Genomic DNA, 25,431 nt, shown 5'->3' on the forward strand with positions numbered 1-25,431 from the left:
TGCACCCAAATGTCTCTGACCGCCAATCGACCCTGCGAAGACCTATCTGGTTCCCATCAAGAAAATTGAAAGGGTCGGGACCTGCGGCGGGGCGGGGCCAGTCTCTGGAAGTCTCGCCCCAGCTGGAGGCTCGCGTTCTCCCGGTTCGGTGTGGAGATGTGTGAAAATAGAGTGGCGAAACCCGGGAATTGAGACGGGACCTCTTCTCCCGGGGTCCGGGCCTACGCCCCGCATCAAAGGAGGTGTGAAGGAACCAGAGAGCCAGGTACACCCCTGCCGCCAGGGGGCGACAGATCCCGCTGGCCACTGCTGAAGATGCCTCCTATCCCAGCCTCCAACCCTTTCTCGTCCGACCACTGGAGCTGAGCTGCTGGGACTGACAGCGCTCGGCACCCTGGGCCGAGGCATGGCGGAGGAACAGCCGGCCCAGGGCAGAAGGATCTTTGGTATTAGAGCTAAAACCTGAAGACGAGTGCATTATCCAGGTAAAAAGCAAAACGGTGTCTGAGCCTGAAGCGTTTGAAGGCTGCGGCGGGGATGTCCCTTGGAAGAACAGGTAGAAGGCCAGTGTGGCTGGACTGAGAAGAGCAAGGCGAGGAGGGTTGCTGGGAGGAGGAGGAGCTTGAGGGCTGGCTAAGGTTTGGGGCTTTTCCCCAAAGCGCCACTGACCGTTTTACTAGTTGTTAGCAGAGAGACAGGTTTGTTGTTTAAATCTCTCATTGGATAAGAAAGAGTGAGAAATGGAAAGAAAGAGTGTGACTTAGGGACAGCGCCAGTGATGGCGCTGATAATCTATTTTGAAGTTCAGTGGGACATGAGCATGAGTTAACTGCATGTGAGGTGAGGAAGAAAGAGGGACCTAGCAAACCCTCCCAGGATTCTGGTTTGAACAGCTGGGGAGATGGAGCTGCTGAACAGGGAGGTGAGGGGTAGAAAGAGAGTTCCAGAAGGCAATTTGGGGCTAATTAAATCTTTGACACATGGGATTAGATCAAATCTGATTCACTTCCCTAATGAAGTCACTGGGAGAAAATGCTTACCAGGGGACTTTCAGCGAAGCTGAAGGTCTTTTTGCTCCAGCTGACAAAAATTCTCCTGTGACTGGTGAAGTTGTACTCTGTTTATACCTGGGTTGGGCCTGTATAAAATGTTACAGCCAGCCTCATTCTTGGGACGAAGCATCTAAGGACAGGAATATATATGCAGCAGCAAATGATATTATCAAGTGTACCTGGGGATGGCAGCCGTCATCTGCCTGCCTGCTCCTGTGCCAACCTATGCCCAGCCCAAGAAGCCAACCCTGCCGCCCTCTGTGCCCCGTGAAGGCAGCAGCCTTGCTGCAGCCAGCACTATGGTTGTGAGTGTGATAGTCAAGCCAGACCGTCTGGGTTTGTACTCCCAGCTCCAGCTCTGCTACCTGCATGGCCTTGGGCAATTTTTTGTGCCTCAGTTTCCTAGTCTGTAAAATGGGAATGATAATATCTATGCCATATGGTTGCCAGACACATTATAAAGAGTTTTCTATTTTATTAGGAGACCGTGATCGTGTGGGAGCAATGAGTCCCTTGGACAAGCTCAAGCTGCAGCCACAGATTTCTTTAATAAAACTCACCAGATTTTACAAGTTCTTTCTTTCCAACCCACCTTATGTCCCAAGGAGGCCGCCAGGTGGCGCTCTCACACTGGCAACTGGCGCTCAGCCTAGGAGTCAAGCTGGGAAGCAAACTGGGCATCACCATCTCCTGGGAGCTTTGAAAAAATACCAATGACCCCACCCCTCCCCTGGGGACTGAGACTCAGCAGGCCCGGACATAGCATTGTACAGAGCTTCATCTGTAATTCTAGTGCAAGCCAGGGCTGAGAATCGCTGATCTAGGGAGGGCAGGCAGAGAGATTCTGCATATGAAGCCAGCTGAGGAGCCATCCAGGAAACTGAGGTAAGTGAACTGCGGAGGTCAAGGGCTGCAGGGCTTGGTTGTGGCCCTGGGAGGTCCCAGTGACCTTAGCAGACAGGATACTGGGTGGAGATAGAAACTAAAGCAGACAGTAAAGGCAACAAGGAAGATGGGGAAAGGAGAGGATGGGGAACAGGGCATGTGCAGGCAGTTCCTCTTAGAAGCTTGTAGATGGAGGGAGATGTGGAGTCAAGGGAAGTTTGATTTGTTTTCTTTTAAGGTGGGGCCTGCTGGGCAAGTTGGGGTGCTGGAAAGCCTCCTGGAAAAGTAAGAGAAAAGGAGGGGGTGTGGGAGCAGGCCCCTGAGGATGAGACAACACAGCCCAGCCCTGTGGACCCACCTCAGAGTGAGGAGAGGAGGGAGGTGCTGGCAAGAGCATGTGAGCAGCCTGGTAGATGAGGGGGCGACACTGGCTTTCCCATCCTCCAAAGATGAGAATGGAGTGAGGGGGACGGGGATTAAAAACAAGGAAAGGAGAAATGCTCCAAAAGCAGCAAGGAGGACAGATTCCATCATCTATCAGACTCAGGTTAGATGGGAGGAGGAGAAACGGCCCCCCACCCCCCACCTCTTCATAGGTGTGGGACCCCATGTCTGCAGCCAGGAGAGAAGGCTCGGAGTATTGGAGAAGGAGGGAGAGAGAGTGGAGGTGGGGCAACTGCAAGAGCTTCAAGGGGCAAGATGGAGACCAGAGGAGAAGCATGGGCCCTCATGCCTCCACCCTGCCAGGCCCAGCCAGGCCCTTCCTCCTCCTGGAAGTCTTTCACACACTTCCAGAGAAGCTCAGGTTCTCCTTCCTGTCTGTCCCCATATAAGCACTCTGGAACAAAGCTGGTGTCTGTGCACGCCTGCAGCGCAGGTCAAACATAGCTCAGACAGGGCTGGGATGGGTGGATAATCAAAATGAATAAGTGAATGATGCTTAAAAGATAATATTTGTTGTCCCAGGGAATTCACTTGAGCAGCATGGGCGAAAGTCACAGGAACTTCCAAGTCCAATGAAATGGGAAGACTAAGTCATAATTCCTGCTAGCCTTCTGCCCCGCCTCCCCCTGAGTAGGACCCCACACTATCCCCGGCACTGCTCCTCCCAGATGGACTGAAGCTGCAGAAAAGTGTGCAAGTGATATAATGGTCAGTGAAAACAGCTCCATCCAAGCACTGAGATGGAGGCCAGAAATATGGACGCACCTGGGAGGAACACAGCTATTAGGAGTAAGCTTAGGGAGGGGGCTGATGCCAGTTTTTCTTTTAAAACACCCATTTTGTTATTGTGTTCTGATAGTGAGACTCATCGAGACCTCACATGTATAGGTCTAGCACTGCTAGACAAGTAAGGGGAATCTGAGGGGTGGACAGGGCTGGGAATGCTATAGACAGCATGGATGGCATGCCCCAGAATGGATTTGGGGTGGGGCCCAGTAGTGGAGGATGAGGCCAGCAGCAAAAGAAGCATCAGGGAAAAAAATACCTGCTGGGCATGGGCCAGCCCTCCCCCCAAAAAACTGCTGGTAGGCTCAGAGGTGATTCTTCCAATCACCAAGGACACAAGTGAACCACAGAGCAATCAAGTTATGTCCTCCTTAATTCTTTTCCAACTCTTCTGATTACTTCAGGGGGAAAAAAAATAGTACCAATGCAGAGCTAATATATTTTAATTATAAAAATTATAAACATACAAACAAGTAAAGATATAACAGACATTGCTGTACCAGTCGTGCAGAAATAACCCACAATGTCCTTTTGCTTTGGAAACTTACACTCTCCAGATAATAGAAATAAATCATTCTAGCTATAGCTGAGGCCCATCTACTCCCTTTCCACCACCACCCCCTCCCTGCCCCAGGCACCATAGCTTTGGTGTGTAGGACTGGTTATTGGGTTAAGTATTCTGCTGTAAGGTCTAATTGACTTTTCTATACTTTAATATATGTGTCTATATCTCCATTAATAATGTATATTACAGTTTCCATGTATTTTTCACTTGACACAATGCATGTCACACTGCAACTTGTGTTTTCCTTACACTGTGTTTTTGATGTTTAGGTCTGATGCAGGTGGAGTTCTTCCTTCCTGGCTTTGCTGCTTTTGAGCAATTCCAGAGTTCACTCACCCAGTCCCCAACCAAGGTAGAGTTGGGTCGTTTCTTTTCTAGAATTATCAACAGTGACACAGTGAACATCTTAGCCTATGTGTCCCAATGAATATGGGAAAGGGCTTCTCTAGAGAAGATATTTTGTAGTGCCTCATCATGAGGTGTGCAGAAATCTAAGTAGGATTGTCAAGTTGCTTTCCAAGGGGTCAGCTGATTCATATTGCCAGGAGCAGAGTATATGATTTCCTGTTTCTGCCACAGTCTCACTCAGGTTCTGTAATTTTTGCAAATCGTACAGGTGTGTAAAAGTATATATTGTGTTTTTTAAAGTTAGCATTTCCCAATTATTAGTGAGGTTGAGTTCTTCATGGACAGTTACGTTCTCTCCTTTGCAAACTGTCCGTTTTTTTCTTCACACAATTTTAATTGCATTGCATGTCTTTTTATTATTTTATGGGAGTTTCTCATAAGTTTGTATGCTAATTGTCAATAATAGGCATAGGAAATACATTTTCCTACCCTGTGTGTTGCCTTTTCTCTTCGTTTATTTTTGTTTTATAAATTTAATATAGTCAAATTTATCATTCTTCCATTTTATGGGTGTTGCTTTTTGTATATTGCTCTTTCTTACCTCTGATATAATAAGGTAGTTTCCTATATTTTCTTATTAAATATTTTACAATTTTGCTTTTTATGGTTAGGTTTTAATCCATCTGAAAATATTTCTGAAACCAACACGAGCTATATGCCTTAAGTTTTTATTTTCTTTTTTAAAGATCTTATTTATTTATTTTTAGAGAGAGGGGAGTGGAGGGAGGAAGAGAGAGAGAAACATCGATGTAAGGAACTTTGATCACTTGCCTTCCATACACACCCCGACCTGGGACTGAACCTACAACCTAGGCGTGCTCCAACCGGGAATTGAACCAGAGACCTTTAAACAGTCATTGACTGTTTGGACTTAGATGCCCAACTAACTGAGCCACACTGGCTGAACCCATGTTTTTCAATAGTTCTAAAATTTTTCTTTAAATATTGTCTCCTCGCTACTCCTTCCATTTCTTATCTTAAAGTTCCAATGTTTATTAGACTCTCTCCTTCTATACATCATATTTCTTATTGCACTTACCCTCTTTTTATTCTCAATCCTTTTATCTCTCTGCAGCATTCTGGTTCACTAATTCTCTCTTCAACATTAGTTACTCTGATTTCTAACCCATCCAATGGTGTTCTAATTTCCACAGCACTGTTTTAAGTTGGAGAAATTATTTTTATCTTCTTTTGTTTCTCTACTTTTCTGGTTACATTTTTCATAGTAACTTATTTTTTCATAGTATTTTATGGGTTTGTTTGTTTTTTTAGATTTCATTTATTTATGTTTAGAGAGAGAAGGGAAGGGAAAGAGAGGGAGAGAAACACTGATGTGTGAGAGAAACATTGATTGGTTGCCTCTCACATGTGCCCCAACCAGGAACCAGGCCTGCAACCCAGGCATGTACTCTGATCAGGAAGTGAACTGTCAATCTTTCAGTTTGTAGGACGATGCCCAACCAACTGAGCCACACTAGCCAGGGCTATCTTGTGGTTTTAAGGCAATCTTTTAGTTGTTTAGACAGTTTAGAGGAATTTACTTTATAGTTTTATCAGTCTATTCTATTTCCTGAAGTTCTAATACTCATGTTTGTAGTATCTGCTGACTCTTGTTCATGGTGATAGAGGGCATGTTTTGGTGACAGTAGATCCTTGATGGTTTTAAGGGTGTGATGTGCTTGTTTTTTCTATTATGTTAAGGACATTTCTACTATTACCATTTTGTTAAGTGTTACTTTGATTTTTAATCAGGAAAGGATATTGAATTTTTTTCTCATGTGCTTTTAGGCCCTATGGAAATGATCATATAGCTTTCTGTTTAAATATTATTTCCTTTGTGTTCCTTCTGACACAAAGACTTCACTCATCACTCTAATTAAAATAAAATGGTCCCCACTCCCCGCTCCCTACCCTACCCCCTTACTCTGTTTTATTTATATCCATAACACTTATCACCAGCTGACAGTAAGAACACTGATACTTTCTTCCCACTGTTGTACTCCTGGTGACTAGAACATTCCCTGACATTGTAGATAGAATTTTTGCATCATTTTCATGGAGAGACTGGTCTGCAGTTTTCTTTGGGGAGATGGTGCTTTCTTTGTTAAACCATCTTTTTTACAGGAACCTCATGCTTGGAAGGGGTTAGGACCATGTTCCAGGCTGGCAAAAATTATCTTTAAGATTCAGAGTTTTGTCTGTGTTATTTTAGCCTCTCCTACCCCACCCCCCGCCAGAGAAGAGGAAATAGGAGATGCTGTAGGGCTCCTCACCATACAGGTCTTTCTTTTCTCTCCTCCACACAGAAGACTACTCCTCACAAATGTGGTGTCTCTCTGTGTGGTTCCTCATTTCATTGCACCTCCTTCACTTCTTAGAACAACAGATCCAGGGAAGCTCTTGCCCATATTTTGGGTTCCTTGTTCCTACTTTTGCAAAAGTTTTGTATTCTAAACCTCAGAGTGTGCTCTTTGTCTTAAAGCCACTTGCTTTGCCAGCTCTGTAGTCCCTGCAAGCTTGTCTTCACTTTCTTTTTTAACTGAATCCCCACTTCCTTCAGCAGCCTTCCTGCCTAATTTTGCAGTTCAGAGCTTCAGCTTCTTTTTAGTCTAAGTGAAGTCTGAGCCTGCATTTCTGTTTCTTGTTCCACTTGTTGCTCTTAGGAGAGTTCGGAGGTGTGGGGCGGTGATCTGACACCTTCATCTCAAGCCAGAGGACTCCTGCACCTTGTCAACCAGCCTCTCTTCCATGGAGCCTTGGCTGTGGGACTCTAATGCCTTCTGCTGATGGCTGTGCATCTCTATAATGGCTTTATGTTTGTTTCTTCAAGAGGCTGCAGAAACATCATCAGAATGAACACATTTACACAATTTCTTGGATGTTTTAAAAATCAAATTTTGATACCAAACCTTCTCGAATCATAAGCTCTCTTAGTCCATTTGGGCTGCTATGAAAAAGAAATATTGTAGACTGGGTGAAATACAAACAACAGAAATTTACCACTCGTATTTCTCACAGTTCTAGAGGCTGGAAAGTCCAAAATCAGGGTGCCTATAGATCTAGTGTCTGTTGAGGGTCCTCTTCCTGGTTCATAGACAGCATCTTTTCACTTTCCCCATATGTTTGTGGGGAAACGGGGTTCTCTCAGGCCTCTCTTAATAACAGCACCAATCCCATTCGTGAGGGCTTTGCCTTCATGACCTAATCACCTCCCAAAGGCCCCACCTCCTAATAACCTCATCTTGAGGGTTAGGATTTCAATATATGAATTGGGAGAGGTGGAATATAAATATTTAGTCCATAACACAGGCCTAGGAATATTTTCACCTCAGGGGAATCTTCTTTGTCACTCAGAGCCCAGACAATAAAGTTTCCTCAGTGAGTAGAACATTTTCTAGTAAACCTTCTATTAGGGATACAGTTTGGCTTTATGTGTGTCTGTCCCCAATCCCTGCCTCATTTTCTGTCACAAGGTAGTGCAACTCAGCCTCCTAGCTCCTTGGACCAACAGTAGTAGGCCCCCCACCCTGGCGGCTGCAGCACTGGGTCACACACTTACAACCTGATTTTCCCTTCCCTCTTCACTCACGGGGCCTTTGCGTTTTTCCCTTCTGAGATTGGCCAGGCTATCATATGTCTGGGAGTTTGTAGCACAAGTCTGTTCAGACTGTCTGGGCTGCCATCTTGCCTAGACCAGGAGCTGTTACATTTGTAGCAGTTGCAATGTTGCAATCTCCCTTGTTAACCATGAAAACAGACCCAGGCCTTGGGCAGACAACTCTCTCTGTTTTCGCTTTTTATGTACAAACTTTTCTTTAAAGGTGCTTTCTGTATATTAAAAAAGAATTCTGGGTCTCTATTGTTTTCTTTTAAATTATCATTTTTGTAAAATAAATTTAAGAATTATGGGAAGATGGCAGTAGTGCTAAAAGCATAGCTTTGTGTATTCCAGAATCCCCACATAATCACAGAGCAATAAAGTATTAAAACCAAAAGCCTTGGACAATATTTACAAGACAAGCTGACAAGGGACCTCCCTGTCACCACAAAATACAAGTAAGTGGACAAGTCATGAGACCTGCACAGTATCAGTATGAGTGTTAGGAAAAGCAGAATGAAGCAGAAGGGTACCAGGGCACCTAAGGACACTGCACACGTAGCACAGGGCAAGATGAGTGAGAACACACCCCTCCACCCCCACCCCATGAGCTCAAGAAGGATAAAAGAATCCTTCTTTTATCCAGCTGAGACTGGGAGGGACTTTCACTCCACCAGTGAATGAGCCAGGGTTCTGCAGTAAGATATATGAATTCTCACACTGAGCCACCAGGGTTCCCTTCCTGGACTGGACCCACAATGGACAGCAAGTGTTGGGAGAGGAATCAAAATTAGTTAGAATGGGAACAGTAGAGAAAGACAAAGAGAAGCTCCAACTCAGGGCCAGAACCGGAGTGAGGAGAGAAAGGCACTGGCCTAGGACACACAATTTTAGGGGCCACCAAAGAACCCAGTAATCAAGATCAATGAAATGTTAATGGAATAATTTTTAGGTACTTTTTAAAGTACATTTTATTGATTATGCTATTACAGTTGTCCCAGTTTTTCCCCCTTTGCCCCTCTCAATCTGGTACTCCTCTTCCCTCCAGCAACCCCCCCCCCCACTTTAGTTCATGTCCATGGGTTATGCATGTAAGTTCTTTGGCTTCTCCATTTCCTATACTATTCTCAACATCTCCCTGTCTATTTTGTACGTACAAATTATGCTTCTTAATCCCTGCACTTTTTCCACCATTCTTCCCCTTCCACCTCCTAGCTGATAACCCTCCATATGATCCATATACCTAATATTCTGTCCCTATTCTGGTTGTTTGCTTAGGTTTTTTTGTTTGTTTGTTTCATTGTCTTTTTGTTTTGTTTTGTTTTTAGATTCAGTTGTTGATAGTTGTGAATTTGTTGCCTTTTTAATGTTCATGGTTTTCATCTTCTTTTTCTTAAGTAAGTTCCTTTAACATTTCGTGTGATAATGGCTTGGTGATGATGAACTTCTTTAGCTTTACCTTGTCTGGGAAGCACTTTATCTGCCCTTCCATTCTAAATGATAGTTTTGATGGATAGAGTAATCTAGGTTGTAGCTCTTTGTTTTTCATCATTTTGAATACATCTTGCCAGTCCCTTCTTGCATGCAAAATTTCCTTTGAGAGATCAGCTGATAGTCTTATGGGAACCCCTTTGTAGGTAACTCTTCTTTTCTCTTGCTGCTTTTAAGATTCTCTCTTTACCTTTCACCTTTAGCATTTTAATCATCATGTGTCTTGGTGTGGTCCCCTCTAGGTCCAGCTCGCCCAGGACTCTCCATGTTTCCTGGACTTGTATGTCTATTTCCTTCATAAAATTTGGGAAGGTTTCCTCCATTATTTTTTTCACATAAGTTTTCAATTTCTTGTTCTTCCTCTTCTTCTTCTGGCACCCTCATGATTCGGATATTGGCACATTTAAAGTTTTCCCAGAGGTTCCCAACCCTCTCCTCATTTTTTTCAGTTCTTGTTTCTTCATTCTGTACTGGTTGACTGTTTATTTCTTCCTTATGTTCCAAATCATTGATTTGAAGCCCAGTTTTCTTCACTTCACCACTGGTTTTGTGTGGATTTTCCTTCATTTCACTTAGCATTGCCTTCATTTCTTCTCTTATGCCTTTGCCATACTCAAGCAAATCTGTCAAGCCTGTGAGTATCTTTATCATCAGTGTTTGGAATTCTGCATCTGCTAAGTTGGCTATCTCCTCCTCACTTAGTTCTCCCAGTGGAACCTTGATCCAGTCCCTCTTTTGGGCCATACTTCTCTGTCTCCTCATCTTGACAGGCTCCTGTTTTTGTTTGACTCTGTGTCTTAGATAGAGCTGTCACTCCTGTTATGTTGTAAGGAGTGGAGCCGTAGGGATTTGTCAGCACGAGGCGACCCATTTCACCACGTTGTGGTGCTGTATGTGGGGGAGTGGTCTGAGAAGGACTAATGCTGCTTGCTCAGCAATTGCCCCTTTTCCAGGCCCTTTTCCCACTTCCATCTGGGACTGGCACCCCCTAGCTGTTGCCCTGGCCGTCATTCCCAGAGTGGGTGAGTCTGTGGGTGTTCTAGGACTGAGGGGGCCCTTTAAACAACTGGACTCTGCTGAGAGACCAGCAGTTTCTGCCTCCACCCCAATCCCCACTGGTTTTCACAGTCAGAAGCAATGAGGCTTGATTTTCCCTGGTGCTATTTACTGCATCGTCTGGTGACGAGCTGGGAATGTTCCCCAGGTGTCCCTCCTGACTTCTTAAAATGTGTAACTGTGCTTTCTGCTGGCCTGCCGCTGCCACCACTGCTGCCACCACCACACTGCGTCCACTCCACCCCAGCTCCACTCCTCCTACTTGTCTGGATATTTCTTCTTTATATACTTGTTTGTTGGACTTCCATGCAGTTTGATTTTCTGAAACTTCTAGTTGTTTCTAGTTTTGAGGTGGTTGTATTCCTTCTTAGTTGTGGAGAGAGATGCAGCATGTCTGTCTACATCTCCATCTTGGCCGGAAGTCTGGTCTGGGAAAATCTTTATCTGTCCTTCAATGCTAAATGATAGCTTTACTGGGTAGAGTAACCTTGGTTGTAGATCCTCGCTTTTCATCACTTTGACTATTTTTTTTTAAATAATTTATCTGTTTGTTTGTTTATTTATTTATTTTTAGAGAGAGCGGAAAGGAGAAAGAGAGGGAGAGAAACATCACTGTGTGGTTGCCTCTCACTCGCGCCCCCAACTGGGGACCTGACGTGCAACCTAGTAATGTGCCCTGACTGGTAATTGAACCAGCGACACTTGGCTCACAGGCCAATGCTCAATCCACTGAGCCACAGCAGCCAGGGCTACTCTGACTATTTCTTGCCAACCCCTTCTGGCCTGCAAAGTTTCTGTTGAGAAGTCAGATTAAAGTCATGGGAGCTCCCTTGTAAATAACTTAACTGCTTTTCTCTTGCTGCTTTTAAATGCTCTCTTTGTATTTAAAACTTGGCGCTTTAATTATATGTCTTGATGTGATCCCTTTTGGGTTCATCTTGTTTGGGACTCTACACTTTCTAGACTTATATGTCTATTTCCTTCACCAAGTTAGGAAAGTATTCTGTCATTATTTTTTCAAATAGGTTTCCAATTTCTTGCTCTCTCTCTTCTTCCAGCACCCACATGATGCAAATGTTGGAATGCTTGAAGTTGTGCCAGAAGTTCCTTTCATTATCCTCATTTTTTTTGAGGGGGTGGGTTCTTTTTTTTTTTTCTTGCTGCTCTGATTGGTTCTTTTTTGCTAACTTGCATTCCAAATCACTGATTTGATTCTCAGCTTCATCCACTCTACTGTTGATTCCCTGTAAATTGTTCTTTATTTCCTTTTTTAAGTATACTTTATTGATTATGCTATTACAGTTGTCCTAATTTTTTCCCCTTTGCCCCCCTCTGCCCAGTAGCTCCCTTCCCTCTAGCAATCCCCCCTCCCCACTTTGTTCACATTCATGGGTCATGCATATAAGTTCTTTGGCTTCTCCATTTTCTATACTATTCTTAACATACCCCTGTTTATTTGGTACCTATCAGTTATGCTTCTTCACCCTGCACCTTTTCCCCGATTCTCCTCCTTTCCCCTCACTACTGACAACCCTCCATATGCTCGCCATATCTATGGTTCTGTTCCTGTTCTGCTTGTATGCTTAGGTTTTGTTTGTTTGTTTTTTAGATTCATTTGTTGATAGTTATGTTTGTTGTCATTTTACTGTTCATAATTTTGATCTTTTTCTTTTTAAAAAGATTTTATTTATTCTTAGAGAGAGGGGAAGGGAGGGAGACAAAGAGGGAAAGAAACGTTGTGTGAGAGATTTTTACCTCTCACACATACCCAAATGTGGACCTAGCCCACAACCTAGGCATGTGCCCTGACTGGGAATCAAACCTGCAATCCTTCAGTTCACAGCCTGGTGCTCACTCTACTGAGCCACACCAGTCAGGGCCCCTTCCTTTTTTTCTTAAAAGTGTCCCTTTAACATTTCAAATAATAAGGGCTTAGTGATGATGAACTCCTTGAGCTAAATGTTGTCTGGGAAGCACTTTATCTGCCCTTCCATTCTAAATGATAGCTTTGCTGGACAGAGTAATCTTGGTTGTAAGTCCTGCTTTTCATCGCTTTGAATACTTCTTGCCAGCCCCTTCTTGCCTGCAAAGTTTATTTTGAGAAATCAGCTGACAGTTTTATGAGAGCTCTTTTGTAGGTAACTCTCTTCTTTTCTCTTGCTGCTTTTAAGATGCTTTATCTTGAAACTTTGGCATTCTAATCATGATGTGTCTTGGTGTGGTCCTGTTTGGGTCTAGCTTCTTTGGGACTCTCTGTGCTTCCTGGACTTGTGTGTCTATTTCCTTCACCAAATTAGGTAAGTTTTCCTTGATTATTTTTTCAAATAAGTTTTCAATTTCTTGCTCTACCTCTTCTTCTGGCACCCCAATGATTCAGATGTTGGTACATTTAGAGTTGTCCCAGAGGTTCCTAAGCCTCTCCTCATTTTTTTTCCAATTCGTATTTCTTCATTCTGTACTGGTTGGCTGTTTATTTCTTCCTTATGTTCCAAATCATTGATTTGAACCCTAGCTTCCTTCCCTTCACCATTGGTTTCATGTGGAGTTTTCTTTATTTCATTTAATATAGACTTTAGAACTTCTCTTCTGCATTTGCTGTACTCAGTCATGTCTTTCAAGTCTGTGAGCATCATTATCACCAGTGTTTTGAACTCTGCACCTTTCAGGTTGTCTACCTCCACATCGATCAGTTCTCCCACTGAAACCTTGATCTGCTCCCTCTTTTGGGCCATATTTCTCTGTCTCCTCATCTTGACAGCCCCCTGTGTTTGCCTCTGTGTCTTAGGTAGAGCTGTCACACCTGTTATGTTGTAAGGGTGGAGCCTTAGGTATTCATCATTGTGGGGTGATCCATTTCACCACATGGTGGCGCTGTGTGTGGGAGAGGTGTCAGAGAGGGAACAATGCTGCTTGCTCAGCACTCACCCCTATTCCCATCACTTCACCCACTTCCCGTATGCTACGGGTGCACCTCTAGCTATTACCCTGGTTATGGTTCCCATAGTGGGTGGGTTTATGGACGTCCTAGGACTCAGGGGCCTCTAAACAGACTCTCATGAGAGACGGGCAGTTTCTTCCACTGCCTCAAGCCCCGTTGGTTTTCACAGCTAGAAGCAATGTGATTTTATTTTCCCAGTGCTGGAACCGTAAGCTGTGCAGTCTGGCCTGGCACTGGGATCACTCCTCAGGTGTCCCTCCTGGCTTTCATAATGTGTGACTGCTCTTTCTGATGACCGGCTACAGCCACTGCCTTGCTGCCATTGTTGCCACAGCTGCCACACCATGTCCTCTTCACTCTGGCTGTGCCCCTCCTACCCGTATGGATGACTATTACTTCTTTATATCTTTATTTGTTGGACTTCATGCAGTTTGATTTTCTGGAAGTTCTGGTTGTTTTTTGTTTTGAGGTAGATATAATCCTTCTTATGGTTATAGAAGGAGGCAAAGCATGTCTACTTATGCTTCCATTTTGGCCAGAGGTTCCCCTGTTCTTTATTTCAATTGGCGTATTCTTTGTTTCTGGCTTTTTTTCCTTCTTTTTATGATGTTGATGTTTTCACTAAATTCATTAAGCATCCTTATAGTCAGTGTTTTGAACTCTTCATCTAGTAGATTGCTCATTTCCATCTTGTTTAGTTCTTTTTCTGAAGTTTTGTTCTCTCTTTCATCTGGGCCACATTTCTTTGTTTCCTCCTTTTGGCTGCCTCAATGTGTTTATTTGTATGTACTAGGTAGAACTGCTATGCCTTCCAGGCTTTGTAGAGTGGCCTAATGTAGTAGGTGACATGTAGAGTTCCATGGCACAGCCTCTACTATTACCCAAGCTGCATATTCAAGGTATGCCCACCATGTGGGCTCTGTACACCCTCCTGATGTAATTGAACCTTAATTTGTGTTGGCACATCCAAGGTTACCCACTGACTATGTTCTCCCCAGGGTCACACAGCATAAGCTACAAAGCAATCTGCAGATGGCTGCTATTTGTGCTGGGCTTGAAGGCGCCCAGGCAAGCCCAAGCTTTGAACCAAGGCAAGCTGTTGCTAGTGTCAGGCCTGGGGCAACTTTGCAAGAAGTATGTGGCTTGCTGAAGTCAGATGCTTCTTGTTTGAGAGGATTTAGGAAAATCTGAAGCTTAGGCCAAGACAAGCCATTCGTATGGATAAGCCACTGGAAACAGCTTGGGTGGGCCTGAAGTTTGGGTGGAACAGTGCTTTAGGGAATCACCAGGGTAGAACAAACAATGTAAGCCAGACTGGTGGCATCTCAGATATGACTTCCTCCCACCAACTCTGTGGTTCTGTGGCTCTCTTTGGGGAGGGCTCAGAAATGGAACAATGGCCTCTGCAAGGGGAGAAAGTTTCTCCCCTGCTATCACCCTAATGCCAGACATTCAGTTCCTCCCCATATGTCTCTGATGCCTTTCAATCTGCTGCCCCAACACTGGAGCTCAGAGGGAGTGAGTTGACTAAGTCTGTGTGTGAAGGCCCTTTAAGAACTGCCTGGGACTCCAGAAGTCTTGTCTTTCACAACCTCAATCCCCACTGGCTTTACAGACAGTTATAGAGACTATTCTTTATGGCACTGGAACCCTAAGCTGGGGGTCATGGTGTGGTGCTGGGACACCTCACTCCTCAGATATCCCTCCCAATTTTTATCCACCACACATGCGTGTAGGACAAGCCTGTTCCATGTCTCTGTCAGTCCTATCAGTGTTGATACGGCTTCTTTTTTAATTCTGTAGTTGTAGGACTTCTATTCAGCTGGATTTTTGATGATTCTGAATGATGGTTGTTCTATAGTTTACTTGTAATTTTGATGTGACTGTGGGAAGAGGTGGGCCATGTTTACTTATGCTACCATCTTGACTGGAAGTCCTCCTAGCTTTCCTGTTGTTTCTGTTTGCACAGAATATCTTTTTCTAACCTTTCACTTTCAGTCTTTATATGTTTATGTTGGAAGTGAGCCTCTTATAAGCAGCATATAAATGGATCATGTTTTTTAATCCATTCAGCTGCCCTGTGTCTTTTTATCGGAGCATTTAATCCATTTACATTTAAAGCGATTATTAGAGAGATCCAAGATGGTAGAGGAATAAGTGGAAGCTACACTAATCCCAGGGTCAATATAGAATTACAACTAAATTGTATAGAAATCATCCAGAATAACCAACTGAACACTAGCTAATGAGAAGCCTTATAACCACAGACAGACAGAAGAAACCACTTTATCACAACATGACTGTTACAAAGTGCAGAGGAGATGTGAGAGGGCTGGCTGGGCCCCCACAGGTGGCACCTGAAGGAGTCATCTTGCTCAGGCAGACCACTCTCCTCCAAGTGGAATCAACCTGATGGAAAGGAATAGCCCTACATGCATGAATTACTCTGCCCCCAACGAGCAGTTCTTAAGCCTGACTGCTGATCACAGATTGACTAGATTAACAACTGAAGGATATAGACACAGGCAGGAATTCTCTGGCAGTCTCAAATAGGCTGCCTAGGCCCAGACTGGGACACGATTTGATGTCACCAGGGGCAGATCCAGAAAGAGAAGAAAGTGTTAAAAATCAGATACTACTGAGATGAATTCCACTGTGGTCTGTTTCATGAGTTATTTTCTCTCCTCCATAGTTTATTAACATGCATTGTGCAGTTTAAGTCACTGGTTTTTATATTATAGCTTATTTCAAATCTCATATTTTGTTTCTCCATTTTCTTACTCCATTTTACCATCTGATTTCTTATTCTTAGTTTTGTTCTAAATTCCATCTTTTCTCTTCTACGATTTGTTTCCATTCCACACTCTTACTATTTCTCCCCTCTCCAGCCTCTCAAAACTATTTTTCATATCATTAGTCATCTCAAATTCTTTTTCCCATTCATAAAATACACTTATTCTCTCTCCATCTTGATAAATAATTGGCCCATTGGCTGTGGATATGGTGGTAGTTGTGGTATTTTGGCAATTTTAGTCATAGCTCTTTACTATTTTGGTATTTCAAATATCAAATCCTATCATCCCCCTCTCCTACTCCATTTGTACCTTACTCCAGCCCTTTATTTCTTTCATTTTAAATTAAAATTTTTCCCTGTCTTAGCCTGGTTTTCAGTCCCCACTCTTACTATTCACTCTCCTTCTATCATCTAAAAATCACTTCCCTTTCCTCTAGACATCTATTAAGTCTTTCTTTTTCCCCTCTGATTTCCATCTCGCCTACAATAATCTTAGCTCATTGGTTGTCAATAGTGTTGTGGTGAAACTTTTTTGCTAATTTGGTTCCTATTTCTTCTCCTCCTCCTCCTCCTCCTCTCCCTTCTTCTTCTTCTTCTTCTTCTTCTTCTTCTTTCTTCTTTCTTCTTTTTCTTCTTCTTCTTCTTTCTTCTTCTTCTTCCCCTTTCTCTATATAATATATAGATAGATAGATAGATAGATAGATAGATAGATAGATAGATAGATAGATAAATTAGATTAGATATTTGCTGTCTGTTCAGCTGTGTCACTGGGATCTCTATTATGATCTGTGCCATCCTGACCATTTTGCATTTACCTTTGCTTCCTTGGCAGGGCTGTGACACCTCCTACGCTATAGAGGGCAGAGCCCCGTGCACTTATCAAAACCAGGCGACCTGTCTCACCACGCTGTGGTGTTTTCTGCAAGGCTGGGGGTCCAAGATGGATTCCTGCCATTTACTTTCTGCTGAGAGACCGGGAGCCTCCTCCTCCATCCCCACCCACTCCAGGACTCACAGTCCAAGGCAATGGAGGTCAGCCTTCCCCAGCTTTGGAATCGGAAGCTGACAGGTCTGGTCTGCAGCAGGGGTGCTCCCCTGGCGCTTCTCACCTCCCCCTAAATACAGGTGTCTGTGCTTACCTCTGTCCTGCCTCCATCGCTGCTGCTGCTTGACCTCTTCCCCCCAGCTTCATCCCTCCTACCTGTCCAGATGAGCACCACTTCTTTATAACTTTATACATTGGACATCCATTTATTTTCTGGAACTTCTGGTTACTTCTGGTTTTGTGGTAGTTGTATTCCTTCTTAACTGTGGAGGGAGACAAAGCATGTCTGTCTAGACCTCCATCTTGGCCAGAAGTCTCCTGTGTTTGTTTGCTTCCGTGTACCAGGGAGAACTGTCGCTCCTACTATATAGTAAGGGGTGGAGCCTTAGGCATTCGTCAGTAATGGGCGACCTGTTTCACCACGTTGTGGCACTGTATGCAGGGAAGGGGTCTGAGGAGGAACAATACCGTTTGCCCAGCAGTTTCCCCTTTTCGAGGCACTTTTCCCACTTCTTCACCGGACTGGAACCCCTCTAGCTGCTGCCCTGGCCGTCGTTCCCAGAGTGGGTGGGTCTGCAGATGTTCTAGGTCTCTGAGGGCCCTTTAAACAAGCAGACTCTGCTGATAAACTGGCAGTTTCTGCCTCCATCCCAACACCCACTGGTTTGCACTGTCCAAAGCAATGAGGCTCGATTTTCCCTGATGCTGGGACAGTGAGTTGCAGAGTCTGGTGAGGAGCTGGGAATGCTCCCCAGGTGTCCCTCCTGACTTTTTACAATGTGTGACTGTGCTTTCCACCAGCCTGCTGCTGTTGCCGCTGCTGCCACCACCACACCATGTCCTCTCTACCCCGGCTCCGCTCCACCTACCTGTCTGAATGAGTATTTCTTCTTTATATCTTTGTTTGCTGGACTTCCATGCACTTTGATTTTCTGGAACTTCTTGTTTCTAGTGTTGAGGTAGTTGTATTCCTTCTTAGTTGTGGAGGGAGATGCAGCATGTCTGTCTATGCCTCCATCTTGGCCGGAAGTCTCCCCTAATTGCTCCTCCCTCTTCCCTCTCAAAAACCATTTTTCTTTCCGATAATGATTTCTGATCTGTTTTTCCTTTCTATAATAGTGTTAGTATCTTTACATCTTTATTAACATGGGCTCATTTGCTGTTGATAGTGTGATTGTGGGTGGGGGTTATTTTTGTAGGTGTAGGCTTTTTGCCTGGGTTGTTTGATTTTGTTTTGGCAGCACCTCTACAACAGTATACAAGATGTGTTGGGTGGAGTGACTCTCAGTCAGCTAGCCAGAGGGAAGGACCCACCAAGGAGCAGCACAACAACAATCAAAACCCAAGTACAACCAGACAGCCCAAATAAACAGCATAAAGGGCATCCCAAGAGCATCAAGTTCAGAAGATCAAGGAGACTGCAGGTCTCCTACCAAAAGACAGGAAGTCAAAGCAGATCAATCCAAGAAGCAGAAACAAACAAGAAAAGTCACCTAAAATTGGGAATCAAAGAAACAGCCCCAAGTGAAAGGAAAGGAAGAATCCCCAGAAAGAATGCTAAATGAAAAAAGAGACAAGCAAACTATCAGACATGAAATTCAAAACAATGGTTATAGGAAGCTCATGAGATCAGAGAGCTCAGAAGAAAACTACAAAGAACTCCAGGGAAATTACAAAGAACTCCAAGGAAGCTACAAGGAACTTACTGTGAAATACACTAGCACTAAAAAGGACATAGAAACTACAATAAGAGTCAGGAGGAAATGAAGAATACAATTTCTGAATTGAAGAACACTGTAGAAGGAATCAAAAAGCAGGATAAATGAAGCAGAAGATTGGATCAGCAAATTGGACGACAAAGTAGAAAACGTTCCCAGACAGTGCAAAAAAGTGAAAAAAGAGTGAAAAAGAATGAAGAGGGTTTAAGAGAGCTGCATGACACCATGAAACTTAGTAATATCCATATCATAGGGATACCAGAAGGAGAAGAGCAGCAAGGGATAGAAAATCTCCTTGAAAAAATAATGAGAGAAAACTTCCCTAACATGAGGAGAGAAAAAGTCAAGCAAGTCCAGGAAGCACAGAGAGTCCCAATGAAGATGAACCCAAAGATGCCCATTCCAAGGCACATCATAATTAAAATGGCAACATTCAAAAACAAAGAGAATCCTAAAGGCAGCAAGAGAGAAATAGCTAATAACATACAAGGGAGCTTCAATAAGGCTTATCAGCTGGATTCTCAACAGAAACACTACAAACCAGAAGAGAATGGCAAAAAATATTCCAAGCAATGAGATGCAAAGGCCTACAACCAAAACTACTCACCCAGCAAGGCTCTCATTCAAAATGGAAGGTGAAATAAGGAGTTTCTCAGACAAAAGAAAGCTAAAAAACTAGATCTCCACCAAATCAGCATTGCAAGAGACGCTAAAGGGACTGCTTTAAGAAGATGAAGAGAGAGAAGGAGAGAAAGGGAGAGAGGAACACAGGTAAAAGGGAAAAAATGGCAATGAATAAGTACCTATCAATAATAACTTTAAATGTAAATGGATTAAATGCTTCAATCAAAAGGCATAGGGTAGCTGAATGGATAAGAAAACATGACCCACATATATGCTGTCTACAAGAGACCCACCTCAGGTCAAAAATCTACACATACTCAAAGTGAAGGAATGGAAAAAAGTATTTCAAGAAAATGAACATGAAAAACACCTGGGGTAGCTGTACATATATCAGACAAAATAGATTTCACAACAAAGGCCATAAAAAGAGACAGAGAAGGACATTTCTTTATATTTAAGAGAACAATCCATCAGGATGATATAATCCTTGAAAACATATATGCATCCAAATTGGAGCACCCAAATACATAAGGAAAATCTTGGAGGACTTCAAGAAGGATATTGACAGCAACACACTCATAGTAGGGGTTTTTAATATCCAATCGTCAACAGTGGACAGATCTTCCAAGCAAAGAAACACCAAAGATATTGAGGCATTGAACTTTAGATCGAATGGACTTAATTGATATATACAGAACCTTTCACCACAAAGAAGCAAAATATATATTATTTTCAAATGTACCTGAAACATTTTCAAAGATAGACCACATGATAGGACACAAAATAAGCCTCAACAAATTCAAGAAAATTGAAATTATATCAAGCATCTTCTCAGATCGGAACAGCTTGAAACTAGAAACCAACCTCAAGGAAAAAACTCAAAAACATTCAAATTCAAGGAGACTGAATAACATGCTATTAAATAATGAATGGGTTAACAATGAGATCAATGAAGAAATAAAAAAGTTTCTGGAAACTAATGATAATGAACACCCAACAGCCCAAAATCTATGGGACACAGCAAAGGAAGTCCCGAGAGGGAAGTTCATAGCAACACTAGCCTACCTAAAAAGAATAGAAGAATTTCAAATAAACAACCTAACCCTGTATCTGCAAGAACTAGAGGAACAACAACAAACAAAGCCCAGAGTTAGTATATAGAAGGAAATAATCAAGATCAGAGCGGAATTAAATGACATTGAGACCAAAAGAACAATTCAAAGGATTAATAAGCCCCAGAGCCGGTTCTTTGAAAAGATAAAAAAAAATGACAAGCCTTTAACCAGACCCATAAAGAAAAACAGAGGGAGGAACCAAATAAATAAAATCAGAAACAAAAGAGGAGAAATTACAACTGATAACACAAAAATACAAAGGATTGTAAGAAATTACTATGGCCCTGACTGGTATGGCTCAGTGGATTGAGCAGTGGCCTGTGAACCAAAAGGTTGTTGGTTCAATTCCCAGTCAGGGAACATGACTGGGTTGTGAGCCAGGTCCCCAATTGGGGGTGCGCGAGAGGCAACCATACATTGATGTTTCACTCCCTCTCTTTCTCCCTTCCTTACTCTCTCTCTAAAAATAAATAAAATCTTTTAAAAAATTACTATGAACAACTATATGACAAGAAATTTGACAACCTGGGTGAAATGGACAAATTTCTGAAAACATATTATCTTCCAAAACTGAATCAAGAAGAACCAGAAAGCCTGAATAAACTTATAACAACTAATGAAATTGAGGCAGTAATCACAAAACTTCCAGCACACAAAAGCCCCAGACTGGATGGCTTCACAGGCGAATTTTACCAAACATTTAGGGAAGAACTAACTTCTATCCTTCTCAAACTATTTCAAAAAATTCAAGAAGAGGAAAGACTCCAAATTTTTTTCTATATGGCCAGTATTATCCTAATTCCAAAACCAGGTCAAGACACAACAAAGAAAGAAAACTACAGGCCAATATTGCCGATGAACATAAATGCTAAAATCCTTAACAAAATATTTGCAAACCAGATCTAGCAATACATTAAAAAGATCATACACCAGGATCAAGTGGGATTTATCCCAGGGATGCAAGGATGATATAATATTCACAAATAAACAAGTTAATACACCACATAAACAAAATGAAAGACAAAAACCACATGATCATATCAATAGATGCTGAAAAAGCATTTTATAAAGTACAGCACCCATTTATGATAAAAATGCTCAGCTAAATGGAAATAAAGGGATCATACCTCAAACTAATGAGGGCCATATACAAGAAACCTACAGCCAACATCATACTCAATGGGCAAAAACTAAAACCTTTCCCTAAGATCAGGAACAAGACAAGGATGTTCACTTCACTCTCTCTACTTCTATTCAACATAGTTTTGGGAGTTCTAGCCACAGTGATCAGAACATAAAAAGATATAAAAGGCATCCAAACTGGAAAGGAGGAAGTAAAACTGTCATTATTTGCAGGTGACATGATAGTGTACATAGAAAACCCTATAGGCTCCACCAAAAAATCTACTTGACCTAGTAAGTGGATTTGGCAAAATGGTGGGAAGTCAAAGGTATTTTTGTACACCAATAATGAAATATCAGAGATAAAAACTAGAAAAACTATCTCATTTACTATAGCAATAAGAAAAATAAAGTACCTAGGAATAAACTTAACCAAGGAGATAAAAGACCTGTACTTGGAAAACTACAGAACACTGGAGAAAGGAAGTAAGGAAAATAGAAATAAATGAAAGCACATACTGTTCATAGATTGGAAGAATTAACATCATTAAAATGTCCATACTACCCACAGCAATCTATAGATTGAACACAATCGGTATTAAAATAGTAATGACGTATTTCACGGAATTAGAACAAATATTTCAAAAATTTATATGGAACTAAAAATGACCCAGAAGAGTCTCAGCAATCTTGAGAAAGAAGAACAAAGTAGGAGGGATCACAGTATCTGATATCAGACTGTATTCCAAGGCTACTGTAATCAGAACAGCCTGGTACTGGCATAAGAACAGGCATATAGATCAATGGAGCAGAATAGTGAACATAGAAATAAACTCAGGTCTCTATGGTCAATTAATATTTGACAACAAGGGAAGGAGCATAAAATGGAGTAAAAATAGCCTTTTCAATAAATAGTGTGGAGAACTAAAAATGGAACTGCCTTTCAATCCAGTGATTCTACTGCTGGAATTATACCCAAAGAATTCTGAAACACCAATTCAAAAGACCCTATGGACCCCTTTGTTCACAGCAGCACTATTTACAGTTGCCGTGTGCTAGAAACAGCTTAAGTGCCTATCAGTGGATGAGTGGATCAAAAAATTGTGGTACCTTTACACAATGGAATACTATGCAGCAGAAAGGAAGGAGGAACTCCTACCTTTTGTGACAGCGTGAATGGAACTGGAGAGTACTATGCTTAGTGAAATAAGCCAGGCAGTGAAAGACAAATACATACCGTATGATCTCACCTGATACATGAAACCAATGAACAAAACAAACAAGCAAATAGAACCAGAGGTATGGAAACAAGGAACAGACTGACAGTGACCAGAGGGGAGCAGGAAGGGGGAGAAGGGGGGATAAAGGGGGAGGGTCTAGTCAAAAACTAGTATAAATGACCCATGGACATGGACAACAGAGTGTGGATTGACTGTGGGAGAGGGGCAGAGGTGGGTAGGACAGGGGAGAGCAACAGGGGGAAAAACTGGGACAACTGTAATAGAACAACAATTTTTAAAAATTTAAAATATATATATAAAGTATTATTAATATATATGTATTTGTTGCCATTTTGTTCACTTTTTCATTGTTTTTATGATTCTTCGTTTTCTTAATCTCACTTAAGGTTTGCTGTTTTCTATAGGTTTTTATTTGTGGTTATGTTATATATATTATTTTGTATCTATAGTAATCTGTTTTAAGATGATGGCATTTAAGTTTGACTATATTCTATAAAGATTGCATTATTCTACTTCCAGCCAAGATGGAGGCCTAGACAGACATGCTGCATCTCCCTCTACAACTAATAAGGAATACAACTACCTCAGAACTAGAAAAAACCAGAAGTTCCAGAAAATTAAACTGCATGTAAGTCCAGCAAGCAAAGATATAAAGAAGAAACACTCATTCATATAGGTAGGAGGGGCAGAACCGGGGCGGAGAGGATGCAGTGTGGTGGCGGCAGCAGTGGCAGCCGGCGGCAGCAGCAGGCCAGCAGAAAGCGCAGTCACCCGTTTTAAAAAGGCAGGAGGGACACCTGGGGAGCGTTCCCAGCTCCTCACTGGACCTCGCAGCTCACGGTCAGCACCGGGGAAAATCAAGCCTCATTGCTTCTGACTGCAGACCAGTAGGGGGTGGGGTGGAGGCAGAAACTGCTGGTCTCAGCAGAGTCTGCTTGTTAAAAGGGCCCCCACAGTCCTAGAATGTCCGCAGACCCACCCACTCTGAGAACGACGGTCAGGGCAGCAGCCAGAGGGGCGCCAGTCTTGTGCAGAACTGGGAGAGGTGCCTAGAAAGGGGACGAGTGCTGGGCAGGAGGCGTTGTTCCCTCTTGGACCCCTCCCCCACATATAGTGCCACAACATGGTGAAATGGGTTGCCCTGTACTGACGAATCCCTAAGGCTCCGCCCCTTACAATGTAACAGGAGCAACACCTCTACCTGGGATGCAGAGGTAAATAAACACAGGAGCCTGTCAGAATGAGGAGACAGAGAAGTATGGTCCAAAAGGGGGAATGGATTAAGGTTCCAGTGGGAGAACTAAGCGACAAAGAGATAGCCAGCCTAACAGATGAGGAGATAAGACAATTTGACAAATACAGAATTCAAAACACTGGTGATAAAGATACTCACGGGCTTGACAGATATGCTTGAGTATGGCAAACGCATAAGAGAAGAAGTGAAGGCTATGTAAGTGAAATGAAGGAAAATCCACACAAAACCAATGGTGAAGGGAAGGAAACGGGGTTCAAATCAATGATTTGGAACATAAGGAAGAAAAAAAAACAGTCAACCAGTGCAGAATGAGGAAGAAAGAATTGAAAAAAATGAGGAAAACTTCCCAAATTTTGCAAAGGAGATGGACATACAGGTCAGGGAAGCACGAGGGTCACGGGTGAGCTAGACCCAAAGAGAACCACACCAGGACACATCATGATTGAGATGCCAAAGGTGAAAGATAAAGAGAGAGTCTTGGGGGCAGCAAGAGAGAGGCCAAGAGTTGCCTCCAGGGGGGTGCCTATAGGACTATCAGCTCATTTCTCAGAGGACACTTTGCAGGCAGGAAGGGACTGGCAAGCAGTATTCAATGTGATGAAAGGCAACCTGCAACCAGGATTACTCTATCCTCCAAGGCTATCACTTGGAATAGAAGGGCAGATGAAGTGCTTCCTAGAGAAGGTAAAGCTAAAGGAGTTCATCATCACCAAGCCATTATTATATGAAATGTCAAAGGGGCTTACTTAAGAAAAAGAAGATCAAAACTATGAACACTAAAATGACAACAAACTCACAACTATCAACAACTGAATCTAAAAAAAATAAAATAAAATCCAACTAAGCAAACTAGAATAGGAACAGAATCATAGGTATGGGAATCATTTGGAGGGTTATCAGCTGGGAGGGGTGAGGGGGAGAAATGAGGAAATGATGCAGGGATAATTGGTTGGTACAAAATAGACAGGGGGATGTTAAGAATAATACAGGAAAGGGTGAAGCCAAAGAACTTATATGCATGACCCATGGACATGAACTAAGGGGGGTGGGATTGTTGGAGGGAAGGGAGGTACTAGGCAGAGGGGAGCAAAGGGGAAATATTGGAACTACTGTAACAACATAATCAATAAAATATACTTTAAAAAAGGATTGTATCATTATTAACCTTTCATGCTTTATGTTATTGATGCTCTGTTTTAGATCTTTTTTGTGTTTTGTATTTCCTAACTACTTATTGTAGTTTGAATTGACCTTCATGGTAGCTTTTTAAATATCTGATTCACTGTATTCATTA

General features: G+C 42.7%; 1 long non-coding RNA gene across 1 annotated transcript; it reads left to right on the plus strand.

Annotated features, from left to right (window-relative positions):
- Window positions 1-1,741: 1,741 nt before the first annotated feature.
- Window positions 1,742-17,484, plus strand: LOC150010405 (uncharacterized). The gene is made up of 3 exons (XR_016511406.1): window positions 1,742-1,937; window positions 4,002-4,084; window positions 16,850-17,484. It is a non-coding gene; the product is annotated as an uncharacterized LOC150010405 (long non-coding RNA).
- Window positions 17,485-25,431: the final 7,947 nt, after the last annotated feature.

This window comes from Furipterus horrens, unplaced genomic scaffold (assembly GCF_987537825.1).
Source record: "Furipterus horrens unplaced genomic scaffold, mFurHor1.1.pri manual_scaffold_5, whole genome shotgun sequence".
NCBI classification, from domain to species: Eukaryota; Metazoa; Chordata; class Mammalia; order Chiroptera; family Furipteridae; genus Furipterus; species Furipterus horrens.